Consider the following 15,202-nt stretch of genomic DNA (forward strand, 5'->3'; position numbering starts at 1 on the left):
CACGCAGTGTAGTCTGCCTGCTGGTGAGACTCCCCAGAGAGCACACAGTTGCAGGAGTTTAGGTGTGTCACCCCCTCTGCCTGAAAGGCAGGAACATCACCTGCAGGAGGGCTGGGAACATCCACGTGCACCCACTGTACAGACCAGGCCCTGGTACTCTTGTCTCCTCACTTGGACAGTGTTTTAGAACTTTGGCCAAGTCAGAGATGTCTCCTTTCACTGTACTATGTCTTCAATCACTTATAAAAGGTCTGAGATAGAAGCTTCAGGAAGGTAAGAGACAGCAACAAGGTAGTAATGCTATTGGTCCTTTTATTCTCTTTCTTCCCAAGGCAAGATCAAGTAGCATTCAGGGATTAATCCACATTCTTTTCAATCTTCCATAGAGGTGTCTTTGTTTTAAATACCAGAGTCATCTAGGAACCCCCAAGATGGCCAGGCCACCCCAAGAATGTACCATGCTTTCCTTCCCTTTGAAGTCGTTTAATCACACTTCTAAAATACCTACCTCAGCTCAAGTCCTGATTCCCTCCTCCTGCCTCATCTGCCCCCTTTGGAAAGCCTTCTTCCCTGCACTTAACCAGGTAAGGGCCTCCTGCCCTTAACCTCAGCATGAACATATGTTACATTGAATTGTAATTTCCCACTTATTCCCAGCACACAGTACATGGTCATGAATAAAAGAATATAAGGGAGGTGCTTGGAATAATTAAGGAGTTACAGGGAGTCCTGGGATTCACTGGGTCTTATCCAAAGTTTCTCTCCTAGGTTTCTGCCCCGTCCTTTTCAATAAGCAAACTTCTTCAGGAAAACAAAGGATCATATAGTTTTTCATCATATATTTCTAGAAGCTTAAAATTCCATTCAACAAGATGAACCTCAAACCCTTTTCATACCAGAATGCAGGGAACCAACTGAAGACTACAGGGGTCATGTCTAAAGGACACAGGACACAAATGACAAAGGACTTGTGTGTGCAATACATGAAAACGCCTCAAACCTCAACAGTAAAAACCCAAACATTCCAATTATAAAATGGGCCAAAGACATGAACTGACATTTCACCAAAGAGGATATACAGATGGCAAATAAATGCATGAAAAGATGGTCCCCATTGTTAGCCATTAGGAAAGTGCAAATTAAGACCATGTGACTTTACTACATACCTATCAGAATGGCTGAAAGAGAAAATAGTGGTAACATGGACTTCCAGACAAGACGGAGGCGAAGGTAGACACACTGTACCTCCTTGCACAACAAAAATAAGGACAACAAAAAATAGAAACAAAAAAAACAACCAATACTGACAGAAAATTGAACTGTATGGAAGTCCAACAACCAAAGAGTTAAAGAAGAAACATTCATCCAGACCCGTAGGAGGAGTGGAGTCGGACAGCAGAGCAGAAGGGGCTCACAGCAGAGCGGCAGCAGGTGGACCCAGCGAGGCAGCAGATTGTGGAGGTGCACAGCACACAAGGTGGCTGGTGGACTGGGTGGTCCCACATTCACGCACAGATAAACCAGGGGAAAGTGCGGAGTGAGACAGATCGAGCAACCCAGGGTTCCAGTGCAGGGAAATAAAGCCTCAAAACACCAATTGAAAAGACCTGGGGGGTTGAGTTGCTGGAAGAGACTCCCAGCCTCACACGAGAGTTCCTTGGAGAGACCCACATGGCCTTAGAATGTACACAAGCCCACCCACATGGGAATCAGCACCAAAAGGGCCCAGTTTGCTTGGGGGAAGCAGGGGAAGTGACTGAAATCCAAGAGAGAGCGGAGCAAGTGCCATTGTTCCCTCTTGGACCCCTCCCCCACATACTGTGTCACAACCCAGCCACTGAGTTGTCCCACCCTGGTGAACACCTAAGGCTCTGCCCTTTACTACATAACAGGTGTGTCAAGAAAAAAAAATGGCTCAAATGGAAGAACAGATCAAAGCTCCAGAAAAAATACAACTAAGTGATGAAGAGATAGCCAACCTATCAGATGTACAGTTCAAAGCACTGGTAATCAGGATGCTCACAGAATTGGTTGAATTTGGTCACAAATTCGGTGAAAAAATGAAGGCTACGCTAAGTGAAATATAGGAAAATGTAGAGGAAACCAATAGTGATGGGAAGAAAACTGAGACTGAAATCAATGGAGTGGACCAGAAGAAAGAAAAGAATGAAGAAACAAGAATTCAAAAAAATGAGGACAGGCTTAGGAACCTCCAGGACATCTTTAAACGTTCCAATATCCGAATTATAGGGGTACCAGAAGGGAAAGAGGAAGAGCAACAAGTGGAAAACTTATTTGAACAAATAATAAAGGAGAACTTCCCCAATCTGGCAAAGAAAATAGACTTCCAGGAAATCCAGAAAGCTCAGAGAGTGCCAAAGAAGGTGGACCCAAGGAGGAACACACCAAAGTACATCCTAATTACATTACCCAAGATTAAAGATAAGGAGAGAATTCTAGAAGCAGCAAGAGATAAGGAGGCAGTGACCTACAAAGAAGTTCCTATCAAATTGTCAGCTGATTTTTCAAAATAGACCTTATAGGCAAGAGGCAAGAAGGGGCCAGAAAGTATTCCAAGTCATGAAATCCAAAGACCTACATCCAAGATTGCTCTATCCAGCAAGGCTATCATTTAGAATGGAGGGCAGATAAAGCGCTTCTCAGATAAGGTCAAATTAAAGAAGTTCATCATCACCAAGCCCTTATTATATGAAATGTTAAAGGGACTTATCTAAGAAATAGAAGGAGATAAAAAAAATATGAACAATAAAATGACAACAAACTCACAACTATGAACAAATGAACCTAAAAGAAAAGAAAAACAGTGAAAACAAAAACTAAGCAAACAACTAGAACAAAAACAGGATCAGAGAAATGGAGATCACATGGAGAGATTTCAGTGGGGAGGAATAGGGGGGAAAAGGTACAGGGAAGAAGAAGCATAATTAGTAGTCATAAAATAGATGGGGAGAGATAAAAAATGATATAGGAAACAGAGAAGTCAAAGAACTTATACGTACAACCCATGGATATGAACTAAGGTGGGGGGAATGCTGGAGGGTTGGAGTGCACAAGGCAGAAGGATGATAAAGGGGGAAAAATTGGGAAAACTGTAAGCACATAATCAATAAAAATACTTAATAAAATAAAAGACTAGTTGGTAATCAGGGGGAAAAAAAGAAAAGAGTTAGCATCAGAGTTCCAGCCAAGATGGAGGCATAGGTAGAAACCCTTCACTTCCTCGCACAACCAAAAGGAGGATAACAACGAATCTAAAAATAATAAACAATGAGAAGTGCCAGAAAATCAAACTGCATGGAATTCCAGCAACCAAGGAATTAAAGAAATATTCACCCAGACTGACAGCACCACAAAGCAGCAAAGAGGGTTGCTTTGCCCTGGTGAACATCTAAGGCCCCACCCCCTTACAACATAACAGGTGCACTGAGACAAATAAATATTGACCCGCAAAAAGTACAGAGCAAACTCCAGAAAAAGACCTAAGCAATGAGGAGATAGCCAACCTATCTGATGCAGTGGTAATCAGGATGCTCACAGAAATGGTTGAGTATGGCTGCAGAATGAAGGAACAAATAAAGGCTACCCAAAGTGAAATAAAGCAAAATATACAGGGAACCAACAGTGAAAGGAAGGAAACTAGGACTCAAATCAATGATTTGGAACAAAAGAAAGAAATAAACATCCAACTGGAACAGAATGAAGAAAAAAGAATTTTTTAAAAATGAGGAGAGGTTTAGGAAACTCTGGAACAACTTTAAACCTTGCAACATCCAAATTATAGTGATACCAGAAGGAGAAGAGGAAGAGCAACAAATTGAAAACTTATTTAAACAAAAAATAAAGAAAAACTTCCCCAATCTAGCAAATGAAAAGACTTTCAGGAAGTCCAGGAAGCCCAGAGAGTCCCAAAGAAATTTGACCCAAAGAAGAACACACCAAGGCACATCATCATCAGATTACCCAAGATTAAAAATAGAGAATCTTAAGAACAGCAAGAGGAAAGGAGAGAGTTACCTACAAAAGAGTGCCCATAAGGCTATCATCTGATTTCTCAAAAGAAACCTTGCAGGCAAGAAGGGGCTGGAAAGAAGTATTTGAAGTCAGGAAAGGCAAGGACCTATATCCAAGATTACTCTACCCAGCAAAGCTTTCATTTAGAATGGAAGGGCAGATAAAATGGAAGCAGTGACTGCTTCCCAGTTAAGGTCAAGTTAAAGTAGTTCATCATCTCCAAGTCCTTATTATATGAAATGTTAAAGGGACTTATCTAAAAAAAAGAAGAAGATAAAAAACTATGAACGGTAAAGTAACAACAAACTCACAACTATCAACAACTGAACCTAAAAAAGAAAAGAAAAGAAAATCTAAGCAAACAACTAGAACAGGAACAGAATCAGAAAAATGGAGATCACATGGAGGGTTTTCAATGGGGAGAGGGATGGGAAGAATGGCAGGGAAGGAACAGGGAATAAGAAGTGCAACTGGTAGGCATAAAATAAGTGGGGGGAGGTTAAGAAATGTATAGAAAACTGAGAAGTCGAAGAACTTATATGTACAATCCATGGACATGAACTAAGGGGGGAATGCTGGAGGGTTGAGGGGTGCAAGGTAGAGCAGTGATAAAATCTGTAATAATCAACAAAATACACTTTAAAAAAAAGAACACTAACACTTAGAGGTCTTGGTCTGTTTGTTACCTGACTTGAACTTTTAATTTATAAAGTGAAAATGATAGCTATTGGTGGTGTGTGTGTGTATAGATAAATATAAAATAGTTGAAAGACCTGTTTGCACTGTGAAAAAAAAAAAAGACGAAGAATAAGTTATATACTGGCCAGAAGAATGGAAGGAAGATACAAGTGATTAAGGAAGATACAAATGAAAATAAATCTCTGGTGTTACACAACCATTAGCTATTCACGGGGTGTGGGAATGACAAGGCATAGCTTTGCTTTATGGAAACATACAAACAAGAAAATGGTAGAGATTTGTATGGTCAGTTTTGAGAAGACTGCTTAGGAAGACGCAGTGACCTAAAAGGGGACAGAGATGGGCTAAGAACAGTGCGAGCTGGGTTATGGTTTTGATGGACATGTATGGGAAAAAGGATACCAATGGCCTTCAGTAGGCACATATCTTATTTCACAGCTCAGTCATAAAACTTAGAACATTGAAAGTGAGCTGTGATATTTCATCCATGTTAGAGGTTTTGGTGAGTAACTTCTAAGCTCACATATTGCAGAGGTGAGTTGAGTTGTCATGTAACCTAAATTTCAGACTATCGACCTGAGCATGTCTTGGTGGTAGAAAGGAAGCACATCTATGTCAACCACCACATGTCTGTCCTTAAATCTGTATTCTAGATCCTGATTCAGATCAATGTATCTATAGGGCCTCCATACAGGAGTGACATTTCTTAGCACAGGCAGAGGTGTGGTGAGCAAAGAATAAGGGGAATACAGTTGGAGTTGGATCACATTGACTATAGAGTACTCACTGGCTGCTTTCATAGAACAACAGACTTCCAGATCCTCAAATGAAAAGATGGCAGAGCTCCCACAAGGACACTAGGAATTTCTGAGGTCAAGGAGAACTGGAGAAGCCAAATAGTTTTCATCTGCCATCTGTGGCAGTTCCCTGTTGAAAAACTAGGAGTAGGGAAAACTGAAGATTAACCCAAGAGGGATCAGAAATTGTAATGTTCAATCTGGTCTCAACAGAAGGCATAAAGCAGTTGTCAGAACAACAAAGAGCTTGACTCACTAAAGATGGATAAACTTTCTGGGTGTGTGTGGGGGGCAGGGGCAGAATGTGTTTGGCAGTGGGGACGGAGATAGAAGGACAGTAGGTGCTCAGTGCACTGACCAAGGAGTAAGCAGATGAAGAAAGAGACTGATTATTTCTGTGCAGAACAGACATCACTCACCACATACAGAGACATGTAACACTGGCCTTCAATCTTTCATTTAAATTGCATTGACTTTTATATGGAGAGGCCAGGTGCGTAGAGCTTTTAGGGCATTCTACTAGCCCAGAAATCTCATGTCACCAAGGTTTATTTCTCCCAATAGGGTGGAATGATCTAATAATATCTTTGCCTACTTATATTTCCAGCTATGAAATACAGGCCAGTGTACTAATGCAAAACAAACAAAAGCAGCCCTGGCTGGTATACCTCAGTGTATTTAATGCGGGCTGCAAACCAAAGGGTTGCCGGTTTGATTCCCAGGCAGGACACATGCTTGGGTTGTGGGCCAGGTCCCCCATTGGGGGTGCATAAGAGGTAACCACACACTGATGTTTCTCTCCCTCTTTCTCCTTCCCTTCCCCTCTCTCTAAAAATAAATAAATAAAATGCTAAAAGCAAAAGCAGACATGCATCTCATTGTGGAAACCACATAGGGAAGAACAAGTGACTGCAAACAATCCCTGTGACTCACTGGTTCATTGGAGTCAACTGACTGTGGGTTACCACACTTGAGAAATTAATAAGAAATGGAAAACAATACAAATACCACAATGAAAACAGAAAACATTATGAAAAAGGATAATTCGTGGTTGGCAGAATGATGATATAGTTACATTCAGCACTTTCCACTTGTGTCTGGATCTGAGGTCTGAAGTTGCTACCATTGAATTAATAGCCCACAGTTAGCCCACAGTTATTCACAATTGTTTGGAGACAGCTGACTTTTCTTTCATCCCCTCATGATTTGTTTGGTTTTACGCAAATAAAATAATAAAAGCACAATTACATTACATATATCCCCCTTCACAAATGCCCAATTCCCTGTCCAATCCTAGCACAGGGACATAAATACATGTGTTGTTTCAACAAGTTATTGGGAGAGAAATATTCTCAGAGATCTTAGGCAGGGCTTTGTAAGAAGTCGCTGGTTTGCTTTCCTGAGCTGTTGGACAAATCTTCCTGATAAGAAAAGTAATCATCATAGTGTCCTGTGTACTGAGTCATCTTAACGTATTCTCTTTTTTTTTTAAACTTTTTTAATTGATTATGCCATTACATTTGCTCTATTCCCCCCTCCATTCCCCTCCACCCTGCATACCCCTCCCCCACCATTTCCCCCTTTAGTTCATGAACACGTGTCTCAAATTCCTTAGATTCTGTATTTCCCTTACTATTCTTACCCTCCCCCCATCTATTTTCTATCTACTGTCTATGCTACTTATTTTCTGTACCTTCTCCCCCCTTCCCCTCCTCCCACTCCCCTGTTGCTAACCCTCCATGAGATCTTCATTTCTATGGTTCTGCTCCTGATCTAGCTGTCCTCTTAGTTTGCTTTTGTTTTAGGTGTGGTTCTTAATAACTGTGAGTTTGCTGTCCTTTCACTGTTCATCTTTTTATCTTCTTTTTCTTAGATAAGTCCCTTTAACATTTCATATAATAAGGGCCTGGTGATGATGAACTCCTTGAATTTGGTCTTATCTGAGAAGCACTTTATCTGTCCTTCCATTCTAAATGAAAGTTTTGCTGGGTAGAGCAATCTTGGTTGTAGTTCTTTGGTTTTCATGACTTGGAATACCTCTTTCCAGTCCCTTCTTGCCTGTAAGGTCTCTTTTGAGAAATCAGCTGACAGTCTGATGGGAACTCCTTTGTAGGTGACTGTCCCCTTCTGTCTTGCTGCTTCTAGGATTCTCTCCTTCATTTTAATCTTGGCTAATGTAATTATGATGTGCCTTGGTGTGTTCCTTCTTGAGTCCAACTTCTTTGGGACTCTCTGAGCTTCCTGGATTTCTTGGAAGTCTATTTCCTTTTGCCATCTTGGGGAAATTCTCCTTTATTATTTGTTCAAATAAGTGTTCCAGTTGTGGCTGTGCCTTTCCCCCTTCTGGTACCCCTATAATTCGGATGTTGGAACGTTTAAAGATGTCCTGGAGGTTCCTAAGCTTCTCCTCATTTTTCTGAATTCTTATTTCTTCATTCCTTTCTGTTTGATCATTTTTTTCTTCCTTCTGGTCCACTCCCTTGATTTGAGTCCCAATTTTCTTTCCATTACTATTGGCATCCTTTGTATCACCATTTATTTCAATTAGTTTAGCTTCCATATGTTTCTCTAATTTGTGACTAAAATCAACCAGTTCTGTAAGGATCCTGATAACCAGTGTTTTGAACTGTGCATCTGAAAGACTGGCTATTTCTTCATCACTTAGGTCTATCGGTTCTGGGGCTCTGAGTTGTCCTAGAGCCATTTTTTGGTCTATTCGTGCTGTTAAGTGAGCGGAGCGAAGCCTTAGTTGTTTACCAGGACGGGGAGACCCAGGTCGCTGGTCTGTGACGCTGTGTGTGGGGGCATGGTCAGAGAGGGAGCAATGGCGGTCCTCTCCGCTAGCCCAGCGCATGGGGCTTGTTTATCCGATTGGAATTGTGCGAGCCTGCTGCTCCGCACCGGCTTCCCTTCTCACTGGTTTCTCCACACGTAGATGCGCGCGACCCACGGACCGACCCGCTGTGCGCTCCGACAGCCAGCTCGCTCGAGATCAACGTCCTCGGTTGCCTGCGCGCACCGCGCACCGCCCGGGAATTTTTTCTTGCTAACCTGATCCGCTGCTGGCCTCGCTCCTCGTACCGGTCCAGCTGAGTATCTAGTTGTCCTTTGGACTCTGTATTGTCGATTTTCCGTGTGGCTTGGTTGTGACTGCTGTTAAAAATTGTTGTTCTTAGATTTGGTTGTGCACAGAGGCGAGGTGTTTCCTCCACCTACGTCTCCATCTTGGCGGAAGTCTTAACGTATTCTCTTCCCAGGCAAGCTGGGGAACTAGCTCAGTGCCTTCAGAAGGCTGTTGCAATGTTCAGACTTTTTCTGTCTGGAAAGAATTAATGGTTTAGAGGAATTATATGTTGAGTTTAGACTGATAAGTGGAATCTACATGAGATCAAATCAAGAGATTTTCAATGCTATAAAGAAACAGTAGCTTTTCATGGGGTAGAGAAAGTTGAGGTCCCTGCCTTGCTTCAAGAAAACATACCAAGTATAATAATGGTGCTTACATTGTGGTACTCAGATGCCTTCAGAGATGAAATAAGACAACTGCGAGGAGATAGACTCTGCTTGAGAAAATGGAACCAGGGTAGTGACAACTCCAAAGATATAAAAATAAGGCTACCGACAGCCTTGAAAAGGCATATCAATTAAAGATATGTAGTACAGCAGTAAAAATTACAGTAGTGCATATGAGATGAGAGATTCACTCAAAATGAGGTCTGTAAATCACCTTCTGTGCCTGACCTGAGCTATCGAAGTGTAGGTAGTTCTGGCAGGAAAATCTAGGATCCAGTGATTAGCCAGTGAGACAAAAATGAACGAGGAGTTGTGGCCTTAAAATAAGAATTGAGCAATGTACACTGACTCATGGAGCATCTTATTATTATTTTTTAATTCTCACCTGAAGACATTTTGTCATTGCTTTTAGAGAGAGAGGAACAATGATGCAAGAGAGAAGCATCAATTGGTTGCCTCCTCTACATGCCCAGACCAGGAACTGAATCTGCACTCTAGGTATGTGCCCTGACTGGGAATCAAACCCACAACCCTTTAGTTATGGGATGACATTCCAGCCAAATGGGCAACACTGGCTAGAGCTGGCATGTCTTAATTTAAAATGAATCCCAGTGCCTGGTTCAACCATTCTATAAGTAGAAGTTCTGCCTAAGTGGTATAAATCTCTCAGCCTAGAAAGTCTGTAGGGAACAAAGAATATGGAGGCTGTCTGGAAGACCAGTTGGAGTTTCATTCCCTTTGCAATGGGAGCTACATCCAGAGCAGAGCTGACTTCCTGTTCATCCAGTGTGAATTTGCCATCACAGTCTGGCTGGTAGCGAGAAGACCCATCTTGGTGAGTTGAGGTCAGAAGACATTCACCCTGGGACTCCTGCAGGACTTTCTTCTTTTCATCCTGCAGCTATGCCACAGGGCATGGGGATGACAGAAGACTAAACTAAGATCACAAACCATGGCACCCTAGCTGAGTTTGACGGGAGGTAGGTCAGGGAGCGATCAGGTTGGAGCCCCTGTAAAGAGGGAAGTAAGGATTCTCTTCTATGTGGAGCAGAGTGTGGCTGCTGAGAAATGGGGGAAAGAGAACAGCAGGTGCTCAGTGCACTGGCCACATAACCCACTGACCGGGGAGGAGACAGACTCTCCTTGTGTGCTGTCGTCTGCACTCCCAGCACACACAGGGCTAGAACAGTTGCCTCCATACTTTTGTATACATGGCATTCTGTTTGGTATGCAGTTCCCAACTGACTACAGCTCTTGAGACATTATAAACTCTCAGATAATCTTCATTTGAGAAATATTTTCTCAACAATTTGATACAATATGAATCTTTTTCCATATACAATCATACATTCAAATGCTGGTCAACATAATGATGCCAAACAGACACAAAGCAGAGATGCATCACCTAAGGGAACAAATGAATGGTATGCCTGAGTTTGGTCAGTTAACCTGGGTCAACTGATTGTAGGTTACTGAATTGAGAGGATTAAGAAATGGAAACCCACACAACTACCACAATGAAAATAGACAACACTGTTAAAAAGGACATTTTGCTGTTGGCTACATGGATGAAATAGATTTATTCAGCACTTTCTGGGTTTTTTTTTCTGGATCTGAGGTCTCAAGATGTCACCACTGAAATTCACAACCCACCAATCTTTAGTTACTTGGGGGACATTGGCCCTTATCCATCCTCTTCCTTACAATCATGTTCATTTTCTGCAAATTAATTCAGAGATGGCAGATCACATTAAACAAATCCCACTTCATTCATTATCAACTCTGTGACCACTCCTACCATGAGGAGATTAATACTCTCAGTGCAACATATTATATTCTGGCAGAAATATACAAGGGTATATAAGGTTAGGTGCTTTGAAGAGTAAATGAGACTGCTTCCAGAACCCTTAGGGAAATTCTCTCCCTTATCTGCTAGAACTTTACCCCAATATTCTCTGTTCTGAGTCTGTGCAAACAGTTGGTATTTTCCCAGAAGTCCCAGGGAATCAGGTTAGCTCTTTTCCAGAAACTTTGCTGCAATCTTGGGTCATCCCATCAGATATTATTCAGGCTGATGGTTGAGAGGAAGATACAGTACTTCAGAGTAGACTGATCAATGTGTTGTACAAACTGTCAAATCAAAAAGAATCTTTGCTGCTAACAAAACCAACTGTCAAAAACAATAGATGTCTCTCAGCCATTTGTGGACTGAGAGATATCTGGATCCCAGCCTTGTTTCATGGAATCATGCAAGTCGGGTCATGGTAGAACTGTTTATGTCTGGCTTTTTAGATAACTTCTCAGCCAAGATAATCAACACAGAGAAGAGAGAAACTTGGGCTGAGAGCCGTGAAACCAAGAAGATTGCCTCTCCTAATAGATGGTAGGTCAGCTAATGTCTTTGGACAGGCCTAGAAACTCAAGACACACCGAACAAGAACCAAAATTTTCTCACAGCAGGTGATATTTAATTCAAATGAAGAGCTCTGAAAGACACCTCCTGTGGATGCCCGGTAGGGTTGGATGTGACTGTCACACCTGACGTGTGTCTGATGGCCTGACACTGGGCCAAGGGGACAGAGCAGGGCCCTGGCCTAGAAAAAAATGAAGGCTGCTTGAGCCACCTGATGTCGTGTCCAGAATCCATTCTTACCCCCGATTTAAACCAGTATGTGTCTGAAGAGGCTGTCTTCAGAGACGAGCTTCCTGAGTCTGGACAGGGTGTGGGGAACAAAGAAAATGAAGGCAACCTGTGAATGGGAGCATTCACAGGCTGCATCCAGAGCAGAGATGTCTTCCTGTTCATCCAACACAAACTTGCCATCAGAGTCAGGCTGGCACATTAGACACAATGGCTTTATTAGATAGATGGTTTTAGAGGAGTTGACTCCAAAGCAGCAGAGTATATTCTTTTCAAGTCCACATGGGACATTCTCCAGGATAGAGGACATGTTAGGCCACAAAACAAGTCTCAATAAATTTAAGAATATTGAAATTATATCAAGCATTTCTCTGACCACAGTGGTATAAAACTAGAAATGAATTACAAGAAAAAATTAAAAATACATAAACATATGAAGGCTAAATAGCATGTTACTAAACAAAGAATGAATTAACTGAGATCAAGGAAGAAATCAAGTGGTACCTCGAGACAAATGAAAATCAAAATAAAACAACCCCAAATATATGGGAAACGATAAAAGCAACCCTAAAAGAAAAATTCACAGAAATATAGGCTTACCTCAAGAAACAAGAAAAATCTTTCAAAAATACATAACTTGACATGTAAAGAAATAAAAAAAAAAACAATAAGCAAAGCCCAATGTGAATAGAAGGATGGAAATAATGAAAAATCAGAGTGGAAATAAAATAGTCTAAAAAACACGAAATATCAGTGAAATAATAGCTTGCTTTTTAGGACTTCCGGCCAAGATGGAGGCATAGGTAGACACTGTGTCTCCTCAAAAAACCAAAATAAGGACACCAACAATTCAGAAACAAAGTAACAACCAAAAATGAAAGAAAATGGAACTATATGAAAGTGCAACAACCCAGGAGTTAAAATAGACAAATTCATCCAGACCGGTAGGCAGGGTGGAGTCGGGCGGTGGGGAGAGGGGTTGAGGCACAGGAAGTGGTGATACTGGGCGTGCAAGGCACCTCGGGTGGACCCTGGGCACCCAGGTGGTGGCTGGCAGACCCTGGGCATGAGATGGCAATGGGCAGACCCAGCAAGGCAGCAATTGAGAAGCAGGCACCCTGTGCAAGGCGGCTGGCTGACAGGCAGAGGTCCCACATTTGCATACAGATAACTAAGGAGTGAGACAGATTGCACAACCCAGGGTCCTAGCACCAGGAAATAAAGCCTCAAAACACCAATTGAAAACACTTGTGGGGGTTGAGGCACATGGAGAGTGCGTTGGAGAGACCCACAGGGTCCTAGAATGCACACAAGCCCACCCACATGGGAATCAGCACCAGAAAAACCCAGTTTGCTTGGGGAAAGCAGCGGAAGGGACTGAGGTACAACAGAGGGCGGAGCAAAACGCCATTTTTTTCCCTCTTGGACCCTGCCCCCACACACAGCATCACAACCCAGTGACTTGGGTTGCCTTGCCCTGGTGAATACCTAAGGCTCTGCCCCTCATATGTAATAGGTGTGAACAGACCAAAACATTATGGCTCAAGCAGAAAAACAGCTCATAGCCCCAGAGCCAGTACTTCTAAGCGACAAAGAGATAGCCAACCTATCAGATGCACAGTTCAAAACACTGGTGATCAGGATCCTCACAGAACTGGTTGATTTTAGTCACAAATTAGAGGAACATTTGAAGGCTAAACTAATTGAAATGAATAGAAACGTACAGGAAACCAATAGTAATGCAAAGGAAACTGGGACTCAAATCAAAGGAGTGGATCAGAAAGAGGGGGGAAAAATGACCAAACAGAAAAGGATGAAGAAACAAGAATTCAAAAAAATGAGGACAGGCTTAGGAACCTCCAGAACATCTTTAAACATTCCAACATCCGAATTATAGGGGTATCAGAAGGGGAAGAGGAACAGCCACAAGTGGAACACTTATTTGAACCAATAATAAAGGAGAACTTCCCCAATCTGGCAAAGGAAATAGACTTCCAGGAAATCCAGGAAGCTCAGAGAATACCAAAGAAGTTGGACCCAAGAAGGAACACACCAAGGCACATCATAATTACATAATTACATTAACCAAGATTAAAATAAAGGAGAGAATCCTAGAAGCAGCAGGAGATAAGGAGACAGTAAACTACAAAGCAGTTCCCATCAGACTATCAGCGGATTTTCTCAAAAGAGACCTTACAGGCAAGAAGGGGCTGGAAGGAGGTATTCCAAGTCATGAAAGACAAGGACCTACATCCAAGATTGCTCTATCCAGCAAAACTTTCATTTAGAATGGAAGGGCAGGTAAAGTGCTTCTCAGATAAGGTCAAGTTGAAGGAGTTCATCATCACCAAGCCCTTACTATATGAAATGTTAAAGTGACTTATCTAAGAAAAAGAAGATAAAAAATATGAACAGTGAATGGACAGCAAACTCACAATTACTAACAACCACACTTAAAATAAAAACAAACTAAGGAAACAACTAGAACAGGAACAGAACCACAGAAATGGAGTTCATATGCAGGGTTAGCAACAGGGGAGTGGGGAGGGGAGATGCAGAGAATAAGTAGCATAGATGGCAGGCAGAAAATAGACAGGAGGAGGGCAAGAACAGTATGGGAAATGTAAAACCTAAAGAACTTAAGACACATGGACATGAACTAAAGGGGGAGAATGTGGGAGGGAGAGGGTGTGCAGGGTGGAGAGGAATAAAGGGGGGAAATGGGACAACTGTAATAATATAATCAATAAAATATATTTTAAAAAGAGCTTGGTTTGGGGGGACTTCCGCCAAGATGGAGGTGTAGGTGGAAGCACTGTGCTTCCTCACATAACCAAGTTTAAAAACAACAAAGATTTAGCAACAAAAACACAGCCAAACCACAGAAAAGTTAACTATACGGAAGTCTGACAATAACGAACCCTTCAGCCAAACCGGTAAGAGGGGCAGAGCCAGCAGCAGAGCGGGGTCCGGCAGGAAAGATAAAATCCACCAGACCGACCCGGGCGTGCAACCCAGGTGCGCCGGCAGCCGTGGGCGGATCCCAGGTGTGGAGTAGCAAGCGGACCCACTAAGAGCACAAGGTGGTGGACTCACTGACAGCTGACCACGGTCACACATTCGAGAGCAGATAAACCAGTGAAGGAGCGAGCAGTGAGACAGACTGTGCAGGCCCCAATGGCAGGAAGCAGCAGAGGGAACCACCATTGTCCCTCTCTGACCCCGCCCCCACACACAGCATCACAAACCAGAGACCTGGGTGGTCCCGCCCTGGTGAACACCTAAGACTCCGCTCCTCATACTAACAGGTGAGAACAGATTAAAACATGGCTCAAGAACAACTCAGAACCCCAGAGCTGATAAATCTAAGTGATGAATAAATAGCCAAACTTTCAGATGCACAGTTCAAAACACTGGTGATCAGGATCCTCACAGAACTGGTTGATTTTAGGCACAAATTAGAGGAACATATGAAGGCTAAACTAATTGAAATGAATAGAAATGCACAGGAAACCAATAG

Source organism: Artibeus jamaicensis, unplaced genomic scaffold (genome assembly GCF_021234435.1).
Source record: "Artibeus jamaicensis isolate MK-2021 breed Jamaican fruit bat unplaced genomic scaffold, CSHL_Jam_final contig_1715, whole genome shotgun sequence".
NCBI lineage: Eukaryota > Metazoa > Chordata > Mammalia > Chiroptera > Phyllostomidae > Artibeus > Artibeus jamaicensis.